Source organism: Raphanus sativus, unplaced genomic scaffold (assembly GCF_000801105.2).
Source record: "Raphanus sativus cultivar WK10039 unplaced genomic scaffold, ASM80110v3 Scaffold0254, whole genome shotgun sequence".
Lineage (NCBI taxonomy): Eukaryota > Viridiplantae > Streptophyta > Magnoliopsida > Brassicales > Brassicaceae > Raphanus > Raphanus sativus.
The window spans coordinates 40,669-48,175 of NW_026615574.1; the positions used below are offsets into that span (position 1 = coordinate 40,669).

Here is a 7,507-nt window from a genome sequence, read left to right on the forward strand (position 1 = left end):
TCTTCATGTTGTTCTTTTTCGTGCTGGTCTTGAATCTGTTGATCTTGATCTGCCAAGGATTCTGTATCGATCGATGCTACAACTTGTGCGTCGGTCGTTTCGCTGGGATCTATGTCGGTCGACTCAGTATCATCTGTGTCGATCGATTCTGAGCGTTGGCCTTGGTACGCAAGAATTCTCTGCATATTGCTAATCTCATTCTTCAATAGACCAGTAGCTCTACAAAGGTTGGTCACTCTTTCGTTAAGGGTGTTGTCAATGTCATCACTTCGTTCTATGAGTCTCTCCTCCATGGAGTTCATGGCTTCGTACAGCTTATGTTTGATCTCATCAACTTCTGCTGTGGTGCATGCTCTCTTTGCTGGTGGTGGCTCGATGTTGATTGATATTGGTCTAGCCCTGTCGATCGATGTCGCGTTTCTGTCACGAAGACCAAGATGATCTTGAATGATGCTCATGTCTTGTTGTAGCTCGTTCAGCTGCTGTGACAGTGTGTTCTGGAATCGCAGGATAGGTGAACTGAAATTTTCATGCTTCTTCACGTATGCTTTCATCCTATCTTCCAGTTCTGCGAACCTTGTGTTAATGTAAGCAACCTCCCATTCATCTCGCTTAGGTGATGAACATTCTGGTCGGTCCATGGATGTAGTCTTGCCGATGTCGATCAATGGTACAGGTACTCTATCGGTCGATACTGGTGGCATAGCCTCTTTCTCAAGAATGGTCAATATGTTTCCAAGCTCCACTCTTATCTCAGCCATATCATTCTGGAAGTCCTTGTAACTGACATCCAAAGGCTGGAAAGTGTCTTCCACCAATGTATGCATGTTTGCCTCAAGGTGTGCCTGAGCTCTCCATACATCAGTCACCATATCATCTATCTCCTCTCTACTGTAGGGTACTGGTGGTAGTATGTATGCATGATAGGGGCGTGTGTGTACTGGAAAGCGTAAGCAACCTCTGTGAAAAAGGGATGCTCTATCCAGAATTCTCTTTACTTGCTCCTTGGTAACATGGATGATCTCACCATCAAATCCTCTAGCATAGCCAAACTCATCTCTGTAGACACCATATTCATCCTTAGCTTCCCATTTGAATCTCCTGGATCCATCAGTATTGAAGGCACGTCGTCCAAACTCCAATCGTCTGTCGGGCGATCTGACTCTTGGTCTGTCGATCGATCCGTGATATCCGCCGTCGATCGATGGTGTTGAAACGATGTCGATCGATGGTGAATTCCTAGGTTGACTGAAGTGTTGAGGAACTGTATCATCCCTTGTGTTGGTATTGTGGTTGTCATGGACGTGAGCTAGGATGTATGGATGGCTACGTTTCTGTGTGAACAGGTTTTCTGGTCCATTAGCAACTTGGAGAATATCTGCTATGTCTTCTCTGGTTATGTGCAGAACTCTTCCATCCATTGCTCTTGCATAGCCATCTGTGTCCCTGAAAATTCCAAATTCATCAGGTGTTAGTGAAACGTGCCTGATATCGTAAGGTTCATGAGATCGAGATTGAGCTTTGTTGAAGGCGTCGATCGATTGTGATGTGGTGGTGGCGATCGATGGTGCACGTCTAGCTGCACGGTTAGATCGATTGTTCATGTTGTTGCAGTCCTCCATTGATGAGTTTCTGAATGCTGGAAGCTGATGGGTAGAAGGTGAAAAGTTTTGAATTTTCGTGGCTTGACTTGTCAACCTTTTATACCCATGTGTTGCCCTAATCGGTGAAATTCTGATTTTGTCCTTCAAGTCGTCCGGTTAATATCGATCGATGTGATACTGGCGATGTCGATCGATGGACGATGTCGTTTTGCTGGATGAAGTAGATAATCGATCGATGGTGGGTGTTTGATGTCGATCGATTGTGGGAATCGAATTGCAAATCTGTCATTCTCCAAGTAATTTTCCCAAGCTCTCTCTTCCAAATAGTCTGCATCATGTTCTTCACTGTGGTCTCCACTGTGGGAAGAGGTGGCTATGTCTACTGCAAAACTCTCATGAAATCTGCTATCTACCCAACTCCTTACTAAGTAATCATCTTCCTTTCTGCTGGGTGGGATGGCGAAATTCGGGTAGCAATGATCTGGTAGATCGAGTTCATCATCTGGTGGGTCTCTGTCGATCGATGATCTATATTTCTTGTCGATCTCCTCCGACTTGCGAGTGTCGATCGATGATGTTAAAGTGCTGTCGATCGATCCCGAGTACTCTGTCTCATACTCGACTTCACAATGACAAACTGCTATGATACTAGTATCATCTTCCTTTACCACTGATTTGGCTGGTGGTTTGCCAAGCTTGACAGGGTCGTAGTGGATCTCTGGATCTATCATAGTCAAGCACATCCTGTTGGTGTTCATGTCACATATGGCTCCTACTGTAGCTATAAATGCTCTTCCAAGTAAGAGGGAAGAGTTCCTATTTAGCTTGATGTCTAGGACATGAAAATCCACAGGAACAATAGCATTACCAATATGTACCTCCAGGTCTCTGATGAAGCCTCCATAGTTTTTCTGAGAGTAATCCACGAAGGTAAAGATTTCTGGTGAAGGCTCTACTTGCAGGCCCAGATGGTCTGCCATGACCTTTGGTAAGATGCTGACTGATGAACCAGTGTCACATAGTGCATGAGGAAATTCAATCCCTTGTACTACACAGGGTATTGCAAACTTCCCAGGATCATTCTTCTTCTGCAAAGTAATCATTTTCATCATATCTTCTCTGACATTGTCAAACCTTCTCCTTATGTCAGTTTCAGTCTCCCTTGTTTCTCTGAAAAACATCCACAATCTGCTTGTGAAGTAAACCTCCTCAAAAGGTTTCTCTGGTGGGATTCTGATAACTCTCTTAGTGAAACCATCAATCTCCTTTTCATTAGCTTCCCTCTTAAGGTTCTTAGGAATCTTCTCCTTCCTACTCCTTAACCTTCTTCCTTCAGTTCCTCCTAATGTAGGTTTAGTGTCTGAAGGGTTACCAGTGATTTCTGTAGGGTTAGCTTGTCGTTTCGGTGTGGGTCTGAGTGCATTGATTCGGTTGCTGTCTATCGATTGTAGTTGCACTCGGTATGTGAGAGGTGCGTGTCGATCGATAGGTGGAGAAAAGGGTCGATCGATACGTTTCTCGTCTTTGTGTCGATCGACGAGTGGCTCGTCTCGTCGGTCGATATCTTCGTAGGTGTGGGTGGGTGGGTATGGATGAGAAGCCGTGTTTTCAGCATGTGTCAATATCCTAACCGCGTTGCAATCTGCAGTCGTATCCGGAAAAGATCGTTGGTGTCGATTGATGTGGACTAGTTGGTGTCGATCGACACCATTGTGATCCACCGAGACTTAGTGAACTTTCCACTTCAAAGTCTCCTTCTTGTAGCTTCTCCTGTTTCACCACTTTTCAGAAATCATCATCTATGACGGCATTCACGTGGTGTTTCCTATTTCCTTCCCCTACTTCCTTAGAAGTTCCAATCCTCCTGATAGAGTCTTCAGTCTGGACAATCTGTGTCTCAAGTTTCTTAACTTGAGTGCAAATGGTGTCTATCCTTGTGGTCAGATTGTTGAAGACAGAATCAATCTTCCCATTGAAGTCTAAGTCTACCGTAAGCTTCTGCTGACCTTCCAGAACTCTATCAATCATGGCATCAAACTTACTCTCCTGGGTGGGCGGCGGTGGGTTTTGGTAAGCTGAGTTTCCGTAGTTCCTTGTGTTGGTGAAGGGTTTCTGATACTGTGAACTCTGGTTGTAGTTACTCTTCTGACCACTTCCAAAAAAGTTTATGTTTCCACTCTGGTTTCCATATCTCTGAAATCCAGTACCTCCAATGTAGTTCACATCTTCCTCTGTATCATCTTCTCTAGCCTCTCCTTCTTCAGCTGAGCAGACTGGCTGCCCCAGAAATGCATGTAAAGCATCTATCTTGGCTCTGACTTCATTCATCTGGTCTTCCCCGATGGCTGCAACCGATTTCTTCTTGTCAGAGTCAGTGTTCTTGGTGCTGCTGCTGTTGGCTAGGTTCTCAATAAGTCTCACAGCCTCTATTGGATTCCTAGTGTTGAAGTTCCCCTCACTAGCAGTATCAAGAGCCATCTGATACCTCAAGGCGATACCTCTGTAGAAAGTGCTTAGCAGCTGCACTTCATTGAATCTATGGTGTAGACAGTCTCGCTGGAAGAACCTAAATCTGATCCACGCGTTTTTAAAAGTCTCACTAGGCTTTTGCACGAAGGTGGCGATTTTGCTTCTTAAGTCTTCAGCGCGTGCCTCATCAAAGAAATTACGCAGGAAGGCGTTTTTGATGTCGGCCCAGGATGTCAGTGATCCTGTAGGTAGCTGCTTGAGCCAGTGCGAAGCTTCTCCAATCAGTGAGTATTTGAAGAGCTTGCAGAGTAGGTAGTCCTCAGGGACTCTATCCATACAAATAGCAGCGATAAGATCCTCTAACCTCTCCAGATGGTCCATAGGATGCTCGTGTGATAGCCCAGAATAAGGTATGTGCGACACGAGGGAGTAGTACTGAGGCTTGAGCTCAAAGTTCGGCTTCTGAATCTCTGGAAGTCGAATGGTTGATCTGTTGGTGTAGTACTCGTCTGGACGGTTATAGTCTGCCAACGATCGTGTTTGAGCTTCTCCTGTAGCCTCATCTTCAGGCTCAAGGATTATGTTTCCCTGTGCATCTAGCTTCTGACCTGTTGCATTACGCAGATGACCATCTTGGTCATACATGTTTCCATTCTCGCCCTACGTGAGAATAACAATCGCGACCATGCTTCGCGGAGTAGTGTCGATCGATATATGGTTAGAAGTATCGAACGATGTGGATCGGCGAACGGTATCGGTCGATGGTATTGTCTGAGTGTCGGTCGACTGTGGAACGTGAGTATCAGTCGACGGTACTGCGGTTCTGTCGATCGATGCGGAGCGTAGGTCTTTGCGGATTGAGCGTTCCAAGTGTGCAGGATCTTCTGAGAATAATAGTTGATTTCCCCTGTTGCTTCTGGTACTGCTGGGCATGTACCTGAAAAGACAAGAAAAATTTTAATCAGAAAATGGGGTAAAAGAAAAACCTAAGATTAATAAGATTAAATCTAATGGCGATCAAAGCTCCCGGCAACGGCGCCAAATTTGATAATGCTCAAATTACCCAGTAGAGCTTACTCTCTCAAATAAGAGGTACAACTGTAGTACTTAGGGATCAAATCACGAGGAGCTAGGGAACCAATTAAATAAAATCTACTAATCAATCCTAGGCAAGGTTGGTTTATATGATGGAAATAAAAGTAATAATTCCAGATATATGGTGTTTTTCACATCATTGTATATATGTTTTCATTTGTTTCAAGTCACTAATTCGTGTCAGTCTAGTCCTTTTTAACCTTTTACAGGTCTGGAGTTTGTAGAAGGAATAAGAGAAGGTGCCTGATGAAAAGAAGTCCTTTTGGAGCATTCCTGCGGAGAACACTCAAGAGAACAGTCCCGAGACTGTTCTCTCGCAAGCGGAACAAGCAGACGGAGTGATCCGGAGATTGTTCCAGACGAATATGGAAACTCCTATTTCGGGAATTAAAGCCATGTTGCCCTAATCTCTTTTCTTCTGATTGGTGCCTCCATATAAAAACGTCATCTATCTATTTTCTATTTTTCTTACGCTAGTTTTTACAAGAGAACACTGATTTTTGCGATCTGCAACTTGTAAGGGAGAAGAAACCCATCCTCTCATAGAGAATATCATCTGAACCCTTTGTTTCATACTCTATTCTTATGCAATTTTATTCAGGATTTATGTCTTTGTCTATTTGCATCATGATCGAGTAGTAGCCTTGCTCGCCTAGGGTTTTTAGGGTGTTGAGACATGAGCTAAACATAGATAAGCGATCCATAACTGTTCTTCATTCATACTGCTCTTACTGCTTTCATTAAACTGATCACTTGATGTTAGATCACTAGTTCATCACCTAGTTAACCGCTTAGGATGATAACTCGACATGTATTGAATGAGCTTAGTATCCCTAATCAGCGAAAGTAGATATTAGGGTGGTAAGTGAACTGATCGGACCTGTTCTCTAAGGCTTGCAATCGATCCTCATCCCAACGACAGTAAGGTGGTGAGATCGATCGATCTGCAAAGCGATCACTGCCACGACAGTGGAGTGTTCCAGCTGAGTGATTCGAGTTCTAGAAAGCACTTCATCGCGCTTGAATAATTGTTTGGCTCCAAGTCAACACCCAATGAAATACCCTAGGCTAGCTCTTGTTTAATTGAATCAATCTTGTGTTTATTTCGCTTGTTCACTATCGCCTATTTCAACCAAATTATATTTTCTTCTTAGCTTGATTCTTGAATTTATAGAACTAGAGTGTAGACTGGTCCTCTGGATTTGAATCTCAAGTACTACAATTGCAAATGTTAACTTGGCAGTAGCAAGGATTCATTTTTAGTGTATCAAGTTTTGGCGCCGTTGCCGGGGACCAGATTTTTTACCTCTAATTTCGGTTTCATATCTAGTCTAAGATATCTAACTCGTCTTATTTTCTTTGTTTCAGCTGATGATCCAGGTGCATGACCAGTAGACATACTCGGAGCAACGCACAAGGACCATTGCATCAGCTTACTAACGAGGAACTAGCGAGATTGGAACGACAGAACCGTCAACAGCCGAGATCAACGAACACCAACATGGGTGATCATCCAGATGATCTCACTGCTGCACTTGCACTCATGCAACAGCAGATGCAGCAGATGCAGCAGACGATCCAAGCGCAGCAAGCTGCTGCCGAGCAAGCTGCTCTGAATGCTGCAAACCAGCAGAACCAACAGGAGGAAGTGGTCCAGATCGGGCAGAGAAACTTGCTGCGTAATCTACCTGCTACGCGATCTGCCATAACCCCTCCACCGTGCACTAGGCAAGACTTCGAGATCAAGCCAGCCTTGATAAGTCTAGTGCAAAGGAAGATCTTCAACTGACTTCCTGCTGAGATACCGATGGACCACATCGAGCACTTTGAGAAGATGTGTGGTTTAACTAAAGCGAATGGAGTACCACCCGATTACATCAAGTGTACTCTGTTCCCTTTCTCTCTTGATGGGAAAGCTGCTCGCTGGATTGATTCACTACCCACAGGATCACTCACCACTTGGGAACAAGTCCGAGAGGCCTTCTTAAGCCACTTCTACATGAAATCGAAGACGGCAGCTCTGAGACAAAAGATCGTGACCTTCAAACAGCTGGTGGACGAGCCGTTCTGCGATGCTTGGGAGCGATTCAATGTCTACCGCAGAGAGTGCCCACATCACGGTTTTGAGGAAGACTATTTGCTGGGAGTGTTCTACGATGGAGTAGGCTGGGAGTACAGGAACGCTTGAACTCAGCCAGTAAGGGAGATTTCATGACTCAGTCCACTCAAGGTGCATTCGAGTTGATTCAGAACATGGCCTCAAGCTCAGCTGACAATAACCGCGAGACTGATCGCACTCAGAAGGTGAAGAGCATCGATAACAGCAAGATTGATGAGCT

At 44.6% G+C, this 7,507-nt stretch overlaps 1 non-coding gene across 1 annotated transcript; it reads right to left on the minus strand.

Annotated features, from left to right (window-relative positions):
- Positions 1-7,185: 7,185 nt before the first annotated feature.
- Positions 7,186-7,292, minus strand: LOC130501681 (small nucleolar RNA R71). Its single transcript, XR_008939848.1, has one exon. It is a non-coding gene; the product is annotated as a small nucleolar RNA R71 (small nucleolar RNA).
- Positions 7,293-7,507: the final 215 nt, after the last annotated feature.